Here is an 18,169-nt window from a genome sequence, read left to right on the forward strand (position 1 = left end):
AAGTTAGTTTATTATCTTTTTCAATTCACTTATCATTTTTTAATGATGTAGTTATTAAAGATTTAAGTTTTAATTCATTCATATACTTAGATCACAAGTACAGTACGCCAGAGCCTGTTCTCCCTTGTTTCTGATTACCAATTTTCTTGCATTCACCTTGATCTCTATCTTCACTATTGGCTAAGCAGGCCTTGTTCGTTGGATTAGTTAATGTCATGTCAAGCAGACTAGTTGGTGGAAAGATCCATTATGTATCATTAGGCAACATTTGCACATCATTCATCTTTTAACTAACAAGAATGAGTTATTAATTATACGTGAATACAGTCAATTATTTACTTTAATTTCTCATGTATCATTGTGTACCGTGAACTGCAAGAGACACAGAAACAGACCAAATGGTGTCATTTTAGTCAAGACTCATACTAATACTATACAGTAGGTTGACCTGAATTCACATCAAGACTAAATTAAACACTAATGTTTTGCAGTATATTTTTCACATGCTTTACAATGATGTATTTTTCATGAAATACAGTACTTGTTTTCACCTACAGTACACCAATAAATCCACTTAACCCCACAAAGAGAGAGAATTTTAACTCATTCACTGTCACCTTGCATCAAATGTATAAAGCATTTTCCCACATGCAAAATATTAGCCAGAAAACTTCACATCTGGCAGATCAAATACAAGATAATGTGACACACGGACACACAATTTGACACACAATTTGATATATTGTATTATAATCTGTGTCATCTTCTCTGTCTTTGACGCTCTACTCAAACCACCATCAGCTGCCTCTTCTTCCTCCATCTCCGCTCAGGACTTTGCTGACTATTTTAAGGAAAAGGTGGTATTCATACGTCAGAACATCCCGTCTGTTTCTTCCTTCCATCCTACACCTATTCCTAACTCTCCTCCTGCCTTCCTTGACGCTTTTTCCACAGTCTCAGAGGAGGATGTATCACTGTTGATCTCCACTACTTCCTCTACCACTTGCCCTCTTGACCCCATTCCCTCCCATCTCCTAAAACCTCTTGGTCCCACTATAATCCCTACGCTCACACACATTTTTAACTCCTCCCTCTACTCTGGTACTTTTCCCTCCTCCTTCAAACATGCAACAGTTATACCATTACTCAAAAACAGCAAGCTTGACCCTACCTGTCCGTCTAAATATCGACCTGTCTCCCTCCTGCCTTTTGCCTCTAAACTCTTGTAATCTCACGCTTGCTTCATTTTCTCAACACCTATTCTCTCCTAGACCCACTACAATCTGGCTTCCGCACTGCTCATTCCACGGAAACAGCACTCACTAAAATAACTGATGACCTCCATGCTGGCAAAGACAGAGGTCATTACACTCTGCTCATATTACTCGACCTCTCCGCAGAATTTGACACCATGGACCACCCTCTTCTTCTTCACAGTCTCCATACTCTTGGTATTCGGAATAAAGCTCTATCCTGGATCTCCTCTTACCTCTCCCATCGTACTTTTAGTGTCTCTTCTGCTAACACCACTTCCTCCTCTATTGATCTCTCTGTGGGGTTACCCCAGGGCTCTGTCCTGGGACCTCTTCTCTTTTCTCTGTACACACTCTCTCTAGGTGACCTAAAAACATCTCTTGGGTTTAAATATCACCTCTACGCTGACGACACACAAATGTACTTTTCAACACGTGACCTTACACCTGCTGTACAAACCAAAGTTTCTGAATGTCTCTCTGCTATATCATCCTGGATGGCCCTCCGTCGCCTTAAACTCAACATGGCAAAAACAGAACTCCTCATACTTCCTCCCAAATCTGGCCCTACTACCTCCTTCCACATTACTGTTGGAAGTACGATCATTCACCCAGTAGCCCAAGCACGCTGCTTAGGGGTCACACTGGACTCCTCTCTCACATTCTCCTCTCACATTCAAAACGTTTCTAAAACCTGTCGCTTTTTCCTCCGCAATATCACTAAGACACCCGTTCCTCTGTTACTCGACTGCTAAAACTCTGACTCAGGCCCTCATCCTCTCCCGTCTTGATTACTGTAACCTCCTGCTGTCCGTCCTTCCTGCCTCTCACCTGTCTCCCCTACAATCTATCCTAAACGCTGCTGCCAGAATCGCTCTGCTCTTTCCTAAATCTGTCTCTGCGTCTCACCTCCTGAAATCCCTCTCCTGGCTTCCGATCAAATCCCACATCTCACACTCGATTCTCCTCCTCACTTTTAAAGCTTTACACTCTTCTGCCCCTCCTTACATCTCAGCCCTAATTTCTCGTTATACACCACCCCGACTCTTGCGTTCTTCTCAAGGATGTCTTTTTTCTACCCCCTTTGTATCTAAAGCCCTCTCCCGCCTTAAACCTTTCTCACTGACTGCCCCGCACCTCTGGAATGCCCTTCCCCTCAATAGCCAACTAGCACCTACTCTATCCACCTTTAAGACCCACCTTAAGACACACTTGCTTAAACAAGCATATGAATAGCACTGTGGATAATACTGGACACATGATATAAAACTTAGCCCCCTGCAGATGCACTTACCAGAACTCCCTCCTACTGTCTCTGTACGTTCTCCCTACCCACCAATTAGACTGTAAGCTCCTCGGAGAAGGGACTCCTCTACCTTAATGATACTTTTATGTCTGAATCACTTATTCCCATGATCTGTTATTTATATTATCTGTTATTTATTTGATTACCACGTGTATTACTACTGTGAAGCGCTATGTACATTAATGGCGCTATATAAATAAAGACATACAATACAATACATTGACCCAAATAGATGTACTATGCAAATGAATGATTTGCTTCAGGTTGGCTCCAAATTTGCCTTGCTACATAACCCCCTAAATGCACTTACATCACGTGCCTGAAATAGTCTCATAAGAGAGGTTTCTCTCTGATAAAAACCTAAGCGAGGCCAGTCACTAAATATTGTACTGTGTTACTGTATATTATTGTTCACGGCCTTTGCCACAATAAGTTCTTTGTGCAGTGTTTTCAAACTGGGAAAATATTGCTCCTTTGCTTGGGATGCCCCTGTGGTGAGCTTGCAAGCAATTTAGCATTGTGTTGTGTACTGCATCGCTATGCACTGTTGTTCTTAGAGTATTGCTGAATAGCAAATATTTTTGTCTCTTTTGTGTTGCTGTAAGAGAATGCAATTGCCAATGTTTTAAAGACCCAGACAAACCAAAACTGCTGGAGTATTAGTATATGCACCTCTGGCTATGAATAAGTTAAAGACATTTTTACTCCTATTGAGTTCAAAATATACTTTTATTTAAAAAAAAAAAAAAGAAACTTTCAAATGAATGCTGCATAATATATTATTATGAAATCCTTTCGACAAAAAGCAAAGTGTACATTTATGTATAATAACCTACAACATCCAAAATTCAGCCACGTAGCCTCTGAGTTGGTTACTCTATACAGTATAACCACACTGCCTGACTATCACGTGTAGCAAGTGTGTTTAACATTCACAGCTTTATCCGATTCTGATTCAGATTGTGTATACTGTGTTGCACTACTGTTGTTATTTATTTCTTTTATGTCCCTGGATGAAATTTGCACCCTGGTTTTTCTGCCTATACTCTGTCTGGACTGGGTCTGAGTCCTGTTTGGGGTCTGCACTTTCTACCAAGAATAGTATTAGTTTTGATTATCACCATTCACACTGAACTTTATTTATGTTCACATCATATTATGCACATTTAAGTAGTGTTATTTGCGCTTGCACCCTTTGTGCTTTGATACATGAGAAACATTATTCAAATGTAGTGAAAATATGTAAATATTTGTGTTTAGAACAATAAATTGCTAAATTTTCTAAAAACTGCCTGATCATTACAACTCTGAACTCTCTGCAGCATTTTTCACTGCAGCTATGATGAGTCCCTTATTATCCCCCAACACAAGCAGTATTTATTTTGTGATCTGCAGTATGAATTTGGTGTTAGGAAGATATACTAGGTGACGGGTAGCAAACTCCAATCCTCAAGAGCTACCAACAGGTCAGGTTTTCAGAATATCGCTGCTTCAGCACAGGTGGCGCAATCAATGGCTGGGTCTTTGACTACACCAATGATTAAGCCGCCTGTGCTGAAGCAGGGATATCCTGGAAACCTGACCTTTTGGTAGCTCTTGAGGACTGAAGTTCGCTACCCCTGTACTAGGCACGACAGAGTACAATGCTATTTTATTTAAACCTCTTTGGACTCCTCAATGGCTTCAAATAAGATATCAGTGTGCTCCATAATCCCTGGGATATCTTAACATCGTCTTAATGTCTTACTACTCCAGTAGAACTGGACATTGCATTTCATAGCTGTGGTTACATTGTGAGTATGAGTGCAGTATCTAAACAGTTACTTTAGTGTGGATTCGGAATGTGTATCCACACGATATTTGCTACAGTATGTAGGGCTATGGTCTTTGGCAATTAGGCATACACCATTTTAGCAAGCTCAAAACCCAGACCCACAATATTATATATGTACTGTTTATATTCATTTGTGTCAATTGGAGAACTACTGGGAAAATTACCACACATATACAAAATATACAACAAGCCTGCAACCACGGCAAGGTAGACTCTGTCAGAAGGTCCTACACTATAAATTTTATACTATATCAGTAGCGGATTTCCCATTAGGCCCAATAAGCTTGGGCCTAGGGCCACACCATTTCGGGGCATGAAATTTCCCCCTCATCCCCCAAATACAGAGAGACCCCGCTCTCTACCCCAGAGTGTGGGGCCTCTGTAAAGTTCTTACCTTCTCCTTCATGCTGCCCTTCATCTTTTCCCGCGATGTTGCCTCAAATGACGCTGCAACATCACATAGTGTCGCATTGACATGGCAACGTGACAACGTGACAACGTCATGTCAAATGACGCCACGCCGTTCCAGTTACCATGGTAACTTAATGCCATGTGACATGACATTGCCATGGCAACGCGATGCCACATGACATCGCAGCATCATTTGACACCGCGACACTGAAATAGGAGGAAGGTGGCACAAAGGGGGAGGCCTTCTACTGGAAAGGGAAAATGCAGGCTTGAAATGTTTTGTCCAATGGATTGAACTAGATGATCCATAATTATGGAACGAAAAAACACAGAAAAAACCTATAGTAATCAACTAAATAATTTGTCGTATTGAATGTGCATTGCGGCTTCTTTGTTTACTGCTATTAAGGTATTTGGCTTAAAGCTATTAATTGAGTTTCATGTCCTAATTGCTTTTACTTTGGCATTTCAGCTCATATGGTTTTAAAGGACCGCACCTTAAACAAATCCAAGATCGTAGAGTAAAATAATATTTATATTAACAATATTCTTTGTAACTTAGATTGTGATTCTATTCTTCCAGTGTTAGAACAAACATCTCATTCAGTTGCCTTCATTTATTATTACTTCCCAGCCTTTTACATTATTGAGACCCCGGGGGGCACATTTATTAAACTTCACATTTTATCACGCAAAACTGCTTAAAATAGAATGCACGTTGATGCAATGACAAGGGTTTTCTTTGTAGCAAAATATAGCTCCTTAAACATCTTATTTGCATGAATTTTGTACATAAAATGTGGTCAACACTATATTATGCAATATACAGTATTTGTTTCTCACCTTCCCAAGCAGGAAAGAATAAGGCTATGAATAGGAGAAGGAGAGGCGTGACAGCAGGGGGGAGGGAGAGAGTGTTTATGTATGAATATCTTTTTTTATATAGCGACATTAATGTACATAGCGCTTCACAGCAGTAATACACATGCCATAATAATATAAATAACGAATAATGCAAATAACACAGAATGGGAATAAGTGCTTCTGACATAAAAAAAAGTAACATTAGGAAAAAGGAGTCCCTGTCCTGAAGAAGAAAAAAAGCACAACCTCAGCGCTATACCCCTAAAATGTGCTACAAACGTGCTATAATACAACACAATAATTGTGATATCAAATCAGCTCATACATAAATAATGATACAGTACGTGAGTGAATGTTAATGTGAGTAATGATCACCTCTTAAATGTGGAAGTCCTGCAGCCAGGAGGTGACAAGGATTGTCCAGATCCTATGTTGGTCCTAAAGAAAATATTGTTCTCTGTCTCCTGTGTTCTTACATACCACAAAACAATTCTCAATATGTCTCATTCTGGGTGAGATGATAAAATAGTTGAATAATTTGCATAATTTGCATGTATAATGCACCTTTCCAGATATATTATGTACATTTTTTTCATGCAGTATGCAATTCTTCTTTGAAAATATATCACCCTAAGTTAAATAGGTTACTTTGGGGGTATATAATGAAAAAGCAAGATTACTGTAATGGATTCTCTCCCTGCCTCCATCATCTCATTAAAATCCTCTGATGAGATCTCGGGGTGAGCATTTCCAGGGGAAATTCAATCTCTCAGCTTATTGAATGGCATGTGAATAGCTAATTTTTGCAAGATTTATTCATTTGCATACAAAATTTGCATACTACATGGATTTGCACAGCCAGAGACAAATCGCTACCAAAATTGCCTTTTTCGCATGATTTGAACATGTGAACAATTAAATGGAAAATAAGGCAATATATGTTTCGGTGCAATCATGCCATTTTTACAGCTTAATGCGTAGGACTCTTCTGGTATAACACTTTGTTTGTGTAGATCAGTGGTGCTCAACTCAGTCCTCAAGCCCCACCAACAGCTCAGGTTTTCAGGAGATCTCTGCTTCAGCACTGGTGGCTCAAATCAGTCTCTGCTTCTGCACAGGTGACTCAATGAGAGGCTCAGTCATTGACTGAGCCTCTGATTGTGTCACCTGTGCTGAAGCTGGGATATCCTGAGAACCTGGCCTGTTGTGGGGGGGGGGGGGTGGCTTAAAGCCTGGAGTTAAGCACCACTGTTGTAGATTGCCAATGGTTGAAATATTCATGCAATTTCAGCATTGGGATTTCTATTTTAAAATGAAACTGATATTAGGCACGGCCAGATAACACAAATGAATTGTTATCAACCAGGAGCATGTCGATATTGCACTTTCTATTAAAATAGAGTTCTAATTTGTGGCTACTGTCAAACTGGTAAATTCGTATGAGTGGAACTAATGAGGAACTGTGCAGTGAAATGTAATAGGGTAAGTTAATTAGTTAGGTTAATGGATGACAAATACAGTTTAATTAAACAAATGTAAGATAATGTTTTGTGAAACATTTTTTTTTAAAGTTATTGACCAAGATGATTACAGGCATACCCCGGTTTAAGGACACTCACTTTAAGTACACTCGTGAGTAAGGACATTTCGCCCAATAGGCAGACAGCAGCTCGCGCATGCGCCTGTCAGCACGTCCTGAACAGCAATACCGGCTCCCTACCTGTACCGAAGCTGTGCGCAAGCGGGGAGACTATAGAGCCTGTTACAAATGTGTTATTTACATCAGTTATGCACGTATATGATGGATGCAGAACAGTACATGCATCGATAAGTGGAAAAAGGTAGTGCTTCACTTTAAGTACATTTTCGCTTTACATACATGCTCCAGTCCCATTGCGTACGTTAATGCGGGGTATGCCTGTATTTTTTAACACATTTACTAAAGATGCTGTAAAGATGTAATGTTTAAGCTTACAAAATGCTCAATTTTGCAGTATAACCACAGACAAGAATGACGTATTATAGTTTTTAAAATGAAAACAACACCGACTTTTGTATTCAATAATTAGTCTCACTTAGTAAAGTATATTTACTAGGACAGATTAAAGTTTAAACACAGATCCAAGAGCCATCTTCTGTTAAATATTAAAAATGTGTTTGATTATTTGGGATATGATTTCATAGCTTTTCAGACTTACAGTACAGCATTAAGTATACACTTCAAACAAAGTAATCATTTCACAATAAAGAATATCTTTACCCTATGCTATTCTAGGTAAAATGGGAAGATTACTACCTTATATGCCAGCAATATCTATATATTCCTATTATTTTATTACAAGTACGTACATTCACTGTGATTGATAGCTTCTTTGTTCATACATAGTCATACTTATATGTGTAATGCATGGACAATTACATTCCAATTTAAAACCCTTATTTAGAATATGAGCTATTTTTTAACAACGTTTTCTTTTCATGAGGACAGCAGGATCACAGATCATTGAATACAACACATGTAACAATAACTGGGATGTTACCTTTCCCCTTGTAATATTTGCTATGCTAATAGAAAGAAAAACGTGCGTCATAAATATTTGCGGTTCAGTATTATTATTTTATTCCTAAAGACATTAGGGATAAAAGCCCAATATCTAATAATTCTCTTGAAATACAAAATCATTATTTAATCAGAAACAAGATGCTGACATGTTTTAATACTTGTTTTAATCTGACAGGATACATCATGTATTCATTCGGTATATGCGGAAAAATCATGTTCTGTCTGTCAAGGACAATAACAAGGTCTGAATACTAATTGGGGTTATCTCACCAGCGTAAAGTGAATGCAACAGAATGACACATTAGTTTGTTCCATCTGAAAATCTAAGACCACATGGAATACAGCATTGGCAAACGTATATTGATTACAGATAAGACTTATGTGCTCCATTAGTTTACGCATTTTCCCTACCTATTCTAGTTTATTTTATCCTCTTTGATCTTCTCTTCTACTCCCTATATCCTTAATCTCCATAAGAATTTTCTTTAACTCCTTAATGGCTTTTCTACATGTCCTATGCTGGGAGATTGGTTCATGCACCTATCAATAAGTAGCAACAAAGCATTCTAACAGTATCTCTGTTCGTAATAAAACGCTGGTCTCTACTGAACTCGGGATTTAAGATATCGAAGTCAAGTGCACATTTAACATATTTATTGTGGCAGAAGTGAATACAAATTGCACAACATTTCAGGGTGGTACCCTTCGTAAGGTGCAGTAAGGGGACCACCCCCAATCATTGTGCAATTGTCTTTCAGTTCTTCCTTAATAAATAGGTTAAATGTCCTCTCAACTGGGATATCTTTAATCCTGAGTGCAGTGGAAACCAGTGTTTTATTATGGCACATTCAAGAGGCTTCAGGTATTTCCTCAGTATCTCTATAGTTACACTAGATGAACAAGGACCCCAATCTGTATGAGTGCCCCTACATAGTATGTTAAGGTTATCTCCATTTAGCTTTATATCATCAGTGGGATGAGATATCACTGTGTGGACCTAGAGATAAAAGCCCATAATGAATATCTGAGCTTTGGATATCTGGGTGGGAATAATGGAGATCCTTTGTGACAGCCGATCTCGTGGTGTTCACTGTTTAGTGCTTCCCATTCAGCATTAATCATCAGAGGAAGGCAGGGAGGTGCCCAACTGTTGCACTAGGTCTACTGAGAACTGGATTTGGGAGCAGCACAGAGTCACTAGGGAAAGAGAGAGAGGGAGAAATATGGAGCATGATATCAAAGAGAGGGGAGGTGTGAGTGGAGGAAGGAGGAGCAGTGGGGAAAATGTATATGTGTATACAATATATCAAATTGGATGTCAATGTAGAATAAATATAAAAGAAATAAACAATAATAGACTGTGCACATATAAAGAGAGTTGAGGACTTCTACACGAAATTGTACTAGAACACATATGGCACAGGACTTAATCCAGCAGAGGAAGAGCAAGAAGAAACCAACATTGATGTTCCATGTGTCCTTGCATTAGAAGTGGCAAAGGCAATAAAATCCATGTAGAATGGGAAGGCTCCCGAGAAGATGAAATTACAACTGAAAACTTGAAAGAAGTTGGGGAAGAACTAGAGAAAATCCTTGCAAAACCCTTTTCATGCTGTTTGAAGAACAGGACTATTCCAGAACAATGGAGCAATGCCATAGTTATCCTCATCCAGAAGAAAGGAGACAAAGCCTGAAGAACCACAGACCCATCAGTCTACTTCCAATCAGTTACAAGATTTTTACTTGCTAATCAGCTGCACCATACCCTGGACTTCGCCCAGGCTATTGAACATGCAGAATTGTGCAGTGAATATAACACAATGCACCACATTCAAGTCGTACAAGAAGTGATTTCCAGAAGTAATGAATATGATCTACCACTCAGTTTATGATTCGTAGATTACAAAAAAGTATTTGATTCTGTCTACACCTCAGCGATTTTAAATACATTAAGAAGACAAAGTGTTGAAGAAGCGTAAATTGATATTATATGGAACATTTACAGTATGAAAATGCCAAATCAACCATTAAATTACATGAAGATACAAGCAAGATAAAGATCGGCAAAGGAGTATGACAGGGAGACACCATGTCACTAAAGCTTTTCACTGCAACACTTGAAGAATTATTCAAGACATTGAATTGGGAGAAAAAAAGGATTCAAAATCAACGGTGAATACTTAAGTTACTGTACCTGTGATTTGCAGATTGCATTGTTATTTTTGCCACAACTCCAGAAGACGTCCAGAAATAAATGAGAAAGCTCACTTAAGCAAGTGAGGAAGGAGCCGCCATATGAATCGTAGCCACACCAAAGTGATATTCAACAAATGTGCCAACTCTTCAGAGATCAAAATAAATGTAATCGAACTTCAAGACGTTGAAAAACTATGGGGCCTTTTTTAATAGCTCCGAAATATTCATTACTAAACTGCACGGTTTGACATGTTAAGAAGTAGCGGAATGCATTCCGAGATATTTGTGAAGTTACTACAGTATAGGCCTGAGAATTGTCCAACTATTTTCTTTTCCTTGAATGGGGGTTTAAACCCAGTAACTTCACTGATAAGTATGTTGGTAACCAGGGAGTCCCCAGAGCTGAATATAGTTAAGTTTGGTCCAAAAGTACCTCTGGTTCAACCCCATAAAAAAATGAGGGCTACAATAAAAAATAAAAAAACAGGTGGAACTGCTCCTGTAACATTATTTTCCTGCTTTAGGTATTAGGCATGTGGCATCAGCGTGTTCCAGTTTAACAGTGTACAAGTTTTTTTTCTCTTGTATGAAAGGAAGTTGAAATTATTTCTTGCCGTTTCTATTGCTTTTTGTCTACTAATATAAAAAAAAAGCCACGAGCTTGACATTTCTACAGTTATTTATCTTCAAAAGAATCTAGGTTGCCTGGAAACCATTTGTGATTATGCTTTAGTTTTTCACCTAGAATAAAGATGGCCATATATTTATCAAAAGATTTCTATGCTAAGAAATATTTGAGACTAGAAAAGTGCTGCTGTGTTTCAATCTTTTTGTGCCATATTCACAGTACATTTGAAGAAGAAACCTATGGGGTTTCAAATGGTCTGTACAGAATAATATCATATGTGAAGAATATGTTGGTCCCCTAAAAGGATCTATAGTGAATCTGCTTTTCTCTAGGACCAATATGTCTACTAGAACAGGGGTGCGCAAAGTGGGGGGTGCGAGATTCTCTGCGGGGGGGCCCGCTTCCCAAAGGCATTTAAATTAATGACGGGGGAGCTGCATGGCCTCTGTAAACTTCTCTTTACCTTGGTTCAGATGGCTTCTGGTGACGCATCGCCATGGCAACGCAGCGTCAAATGACACTGTGGGGTCATCTGACGTTGCGTTGCCATGGCAATGTGAAGTCATGACGCCAGAACATCAGAGCCAAGGTAAGGGGGATGGGGGCACGAGGAGAGGAGGACAGCCGGCAGGGGGGCGCAGGGAAAAATACTGCGCTCCCCTGTACTAGAACTTTGAACTATACCATAATCGCCAATAGGATACAAACTGCGTAAGTGGATTGACCAAAGTCACATGGAGTTGGCACTGAGTCTTAACCATTCAGCCACTTCAGTGGTCAACCGACCCTCTGTGACGTGACCCCTCTCCCGAGCGATTACGTTCTCACTTCTTGGTTCCGTTGAGTGAAGCGGAAGAGGAGTTTGTGGTCAGTGCTTCAGATCATGAATACTGCCTAGGTAATTAGTAAAAGACCATGATGTACAGTATACGTCACAAGGGCACCCAGGGTGATACTTTTGTTGATGTATGCTGTACATCAATAGGACACAAAAGGGATTAAATAAAAGTTTCCTACTTCAGTGACCAGTGCCTCAAGCATAAGGCTAATTCCTTACCCGTAAAGCCACCTAAATCACAAGGAGATTGCTTCGCAGAGGCTGCATCATGAAACACCATTAAGATTATAAGTAAGACAAGAAGACGAGGGTAACTGATGATTCATGATACCATCGCATTATTAAACAATGTACTGCATATTGCAAACTGGACACTGACATATCTTAGCAACGTTCTGCTTATATCATTAACATTAAAGGGCCAACAATGATTTAGGTCCGTGTTTCTCAACAAGGGTGCCGTGGATCCCGAGGGAACACTCTGCCGACTGCTCAGCTGATGCTGTCTGGAGACACAAAGGCTGTGATCACCCTCTATTCGCTCTCCTCTCCGTCCTGTACAGAAGAGAGAGAGAGAGTAAGGGCGTATGGCAGCCTGCCCACCGTGAATGTGGAGAGTGAGATAGAGAAAGGTGATGAGTGTGCTATGTGAGGTGGGAAGGGGGAGGTTTGAGAAATAGGTTGAGTGTGGGCTGTGGCAAGAGGTGGGTGAATGTGGAGCATGTTGAGTATAAGGGCCAGTATGAAGTGTGAGTGTGTAAGGAGCGGTTAGTTTGTGTGTGTGAGGAGGGTGACTGTGCTGCATGTGAGCGGAAAGGGTTTGCATACTGTCTGATGAGCAGGGGTCACCGAGATTCAAAAATCTCAAGAAAGGCTGAGAACCACTGGTTCTAGAACTCTGAGAAATCAGTAAGGTATTGAGATAAACAGAGGAGGAGATCAGCACTGCAACCACTAAATGCAAAATGCGCCATCTTAATTACAGCAACAATGTACAGTATGTCTTACAGCAGAAATGAAAAAAGAATACGGGATTTAAAATGTAAAGAACAAAGGCATGCTAAGCTATTTTTAAACATTTTGTGTTTGTTGACTACAACTATCTGTAGCACCTGTGCTAAGCAATGCATTTCCCATACGCAGCAATACAGCTGAGGTACAAAGGAGATTTTGGCAGGATAATTTTCTCTCTTACAAAAAAATGCCTTACCTACAGTCGCAACACGTGATTCTGAGATTCAGACAAATTAATGTTGCCGAAGAGAGTTTTAGTGGCTTTAATGGTGAACTAATGAAAGGTTTACTTTGCATTTGTTTGGATGTTTGCAATTTGTGACAAGACTGTAACTAATAAACTATAATACGTCACTGAAATATTGTGATCACTGCTCCATGAGAGGTAATCAGCAGTGAAATAAACTTTCACCCTGCTGGGAGCCTTGACCAAAACTCCATACACAGTGAGTTTTTTATTTTAGTAGCATTGATGACGGTATTCAATAAGCTCTGATGCCGAGTGTCGCACATCGATCTGGATTTACCTACCACCGATTGTAATATCAGTCAACGCTGAATCGGGGTGCGATACCCCACATCAACACTCCACACCTTAAAAAAAAATATATGTATATATGTATATGTATATACTGTATATATATATATATATATATATATATATATATATATATATATATATATATATATATATATATATATATATATATATATATATATATCATAATACTGAGTTAAGTTATGGTGAGTAAAAAAAGTGACAAAAACCCTCCACAGGAAAGCAAATATGCAAATACAACTGTATGCTCATTTGCATGTCTTAGGCAGGTCTGCAACCCCGCCTTTCCCCATTATCACCCAGCATACAGCACTTCCACTGCAGCAAGGGATTCTGGGAACTGACATGCAAAAGAGCACACAGTATATATATATATATATATATATATATATATATATATATATATATATATATATATATATACACATACACATACACAAAAATATATATCATATTGGCCCGAATATAATGCTATGTTTTTTCCTAAAAATGTCCTTCCAAAAACTGTACTCGTATTCTATGCGCAGTCTAACACATATTATTTTTCATGTAGAACACATTCAAAACGTTAGGGTCGTATTATATGCGAGACCATAAAATATTTGGGCCAATACGGTATACATATATATAAACAAAAGAAGAAAATGTGCCCGATTCTAGTGTAATACAGCTGATCCCTGTTATAACGCGGTCCTCGGGGTCCACAGAATGAGACCGTGTTATAACCGACCCTCCTCTGTGTAAGTGGACACAGCCCTATGAAGCAGGGAGAGGGGAAAGCTTAGAGATGACAGCTGCAGAGAGGAGAGAGATCTAGATGCCAGTAAGACCGCGTTATACGCGAATCTGCGTTATAGCGGATCGTGCTATAATGGGGTTGAGCTGTACCAGTGAGTAAAATGTAATATTCTTGGACAATAACAATTTAAAACTCACAAACAACCGTGAATTTAAAGCGTTGTATGAGATTACTCATGCCCCAACATGTTATCCAGGACGCTGCTCCGCTCGATCCGTCTTAGGATAGCCTCCCCGAGAATCCTCTCAGTGTGTGTTGCCCTTCAGGAAGTCCTCCGGCAACCAGCAGTAGTTAAACAGTGTTCCGAGTAGGAGTACCTGACACTCTAGGGCAGGGTGTAACCTCCTTCTCCGGCGTCGTGATTGGAAATCTTCACACACAGCTACTCGCAGCATGTGACCCTGCGCGTTTCATCAGACCAGGCTAATTTAATCAGGCGGTGGATTCTAAGTAAACTTACGTGATATATATATAGTGCCAGAATCAAATAAAGAGACATGATTCATTTACACCTGTGTGTAGACCATTCTAAGTCCCTCAAATGTACATACTTGATTTAAATAGAGTGACAGAGAGTTATATAATAAAATATCATTCAACAATCATATTCCAATCAATAATTTTTCAAACATATATCAAACATAATCACTATATTTTACACTTTGTCTTTTATATTCAATTTTAAATTTTTAAAAGTGGAGGAGAAACCTCTATCATGATTGGCTTGTTTAGAGGACAGCAGAGACAAGTTATTAATGATTCTAAATGATTACCAGAATACATATACAGAGGTACTACAATATACAACAAATATATTATTCAATTTCTAACTAAAGATGAAATATATTTAACTTAAATATAGTTTAGATATACTGTACATGTGTTATATGCGTATAGTACTCCCATTTGGTTATTTAGATTCTTATATCAATCTTCTATCCACTCATAAAGTGAATGGCAATATATACCTATTGTTCAATACATTTGGAAGGATACCGCTGATTGAGAACCATATCGATTACGCTAAATAATGGAGAAAGATTGGAAGAGAATAATTTTTACTCCTATATATTTTTTATATTAGCAAAGAGAACAGAACTGGGTTACACCAACAAACGAGTCAAAGAACCAACATGTGACCATCTTATTCTAGGTTGTACGGCAATCATATATTTACTAAATTATTTATTATAATATTTTATATTATATTTATAATTATTATTTTTTCAAACAATTGTGTTTTTATATAATGTTATGTTTTATTTTAACCAACTAAACTATATATTAACTAGGATGATATCAATTCCATATACTGTACCAAATAAATGTGTGAGAAGCTGGATATAATATATTAATATTACTGGTGATAATACTTATTTTTTAGTTATTAAACCTACTCAATTTCAACAGTATGTGCATGTCGAGCATATTAAAAACAGACTTCTACACCAAATCTGTAGACAGGAGGAGGAGGAGAAACCTTCATACAACAGTGCTAATGTCTATAAAAGCATTTAGATCCATTGGACCCGATGTATTTAGTACATAGATCCAATGGGTCTCTCTTAGATTTAATCTCTTGTGCCTATCTCCTCTCAATAGGGAGGGTGTAATGGCTTCAATTCCCATTACTAGTAGTGAGGTTGGGTCTTTATGTTTTTCCATGTAGTGTCTAGACAGACTGTGTCAGTAGACCATGGAATACATTCTGACGGTGTTCCAGGAAGCGTGTACTCAAGGTACGCGCTGTCCTCCCCACATATTGAATGCTACAAGCACACATGATAACATAAACATTAAATGTGGACAAACAGTTGATACGCCCCGGAACTTGATGTATTGCTCCATTAGAGTGTTAGCTGATTTTATCTACTTTATTGAGATGCTTGGATGTCAAGTATCTTGTTCTCCCAAAGGGGAAATTGTCATTCATTGGTTTGCCATTCACTATGTTATCTGTAATATTTTTTTGTCTACTAGGCGCTATCTATGTTTTGATGTTCCTAGCTTTCTGGAACACATCAGGTATTTTTGGTGGTAATCTTGAGCCAATGATTGGATCATTTAACACAATACCCCAGTGTTTATTAAGGATAGATTTAATTTTCAGGGCCGCATTATTAAATTGTGTGACAAAAAATTGGTATTTTTGAATTAACCTCTTTCCCTGTTAGTTATTTGCCCTCTTTATTAGAACATATCTGTTTCTTTTTTTATTTTTCCAGGAGACTATATCGATCTATTTGACCCACTTATTTAAATGTTTCTTGAACAGTTTTCTTATCATAACCCTTAGCCACAAATTTGTCTACCAAATTTTCCCCCTGAGCCAAGAAATCAGGTCAAGAGAACAATTTCTCCTGAATCTGAAAAATTGGCCCCGGGGGATATTCTCAAGCCACTTTTTGTAGTGGTTGCTTGTATTGTGTACGTAGTTGCTAGTCGCAACTGTTTTAAAATGCGTTTTGTTCACAATTTGTTCATTTGCATCTATTGTGAGCTCCAGGTCCAAGAAAGTAGCCTTCTTCCGATCAGTCTCAAATGTAAATCGTAAACCCATGTCATTATCATCCAGTGCCGTTAAGATATTCGTTAAATCCTCTAACTTCCCATCCCAAATTAACAAAAGGTCATCATGAAACAGCCATAGAACACCAGACCCACCCCCGGACCTGCATAACCCATACATGTAGATCCTCCCACAATTCCATGTAGAAGTTAGCATAGCTAAGGGCGAATCTGGTCCACATGGCCATTCCACAGACCTGCAAATAATAATAAGTGTCTTCAAACAAAAAATAATTGTGTTCTAAAATAAATCTAATTGCTGTCAAAATAAATTTCTTTTGTATACTGTATTTCATACATTTGGATCTGTATTTAAAAAATGTTCAACAGCCCTTATCCTTTATTATGGTTTATGAAGCCACATCACATGTGTCCCAAATGTACGTTGACTTCCATGGGATCCCAGAGGTAGAGTCGATGACATGCAGCGTGTCCCTCAAATAGGAATTCAATTAGGCCCCAAATGGCTGTAGAAAATAATCTACATATTGTGAAACGTTGGAAGTCATCGACTCCACCCACGAGACTATGGGTCTCCCTGGAGGTTGTTCAATATTTTTATGTAACTTGGGGATGTGATCAAATATGGGTGTTCTAGGATATCTATTGTAAAGGAAATTAAATTCAGATTTATTAATAACGTCCACAGATTGTGCTTCCAATAAAAGGCTCTTGAACATTTTCTGATAGCCTTCCATTGGGTCCCCCACTAATATACAATAGGAAGATCTGTCCCCCAAGATGCGGTTAGCTTCAGCCAAATAGTCAGACCTGTCCTGAAAGACAATCCCTCCCCCTTTATGAGCCTGCCTAATGACATTATAATTATATATATATAAATATATATATATATATATACAGTGTTCGACAAATCACCCAAAAATCTACTCGCCCAACCAAAAAATCTACTCGCCACCTAGTCCCGCCCCCAACCCCGCCCCTAGTCCCGCCCCCGCTTTAAAATAAAATATATAATTAAAATTAAAATACATTTAATAAATTCCTAGTCAGAACAACATTCGTTTTTGACAAATGTATTTAGTTGTGTGTGTGTGTGTGTAAGTGTCGATCTAGAAATAAAAGCCAGGTGTGGATGACTAGTTTCCTGAACCCCTTAACCAGTGTCTGGACGTCCCCGCTTCACAATATCTAAAGCAGCAATCCCACCTGGGATCTTACCTGATCCGCAGTCCCTCAATGTCCAGGTACCTCATTCCCGCAATGTTATACATTGGAGGGAATGTGTTCCCTACCTGTCTCCTGGGTTAGGGGGGGTTCCGATGTCTCCCGTGTGAAGCTTGAGTCAGATCTGGAAGAAAGCAGTATAGGTTATTTT

At 38.7% G+C, this 18,169-nt stretch overlaps 1 protein-coding gene across 2 annotated transcripts in view; it reads left to right on the top strand.

The window, feature by feature from the left end:
• The window catches only part of GRID1 (glutamate ionotropic receptor delta type subunit 1), a 661,414-nt gene that overhangs the window by 559,491 nt on the left and 83,754 nt on the right, over nucleotides 1-18,169 (top strand). The gene's annotated exons all lie outside the window — the stretch shown is intronic.

This window comes from Ascaphus truei, chromosome 8 (assembly GCF_040206685.1).
Source record: "Ascaphus truei isolate aAscTru1 chromosome 8, aAscTru1.hap1, whole genome shotgun sequence".
Taxonomy (NCBI): domain Eukaryota; kingdom Metazoa; phylum Chordata; class Amphibia; order Anura; family Ascaphidae; genus Ascaphus; species Ascaphus truei.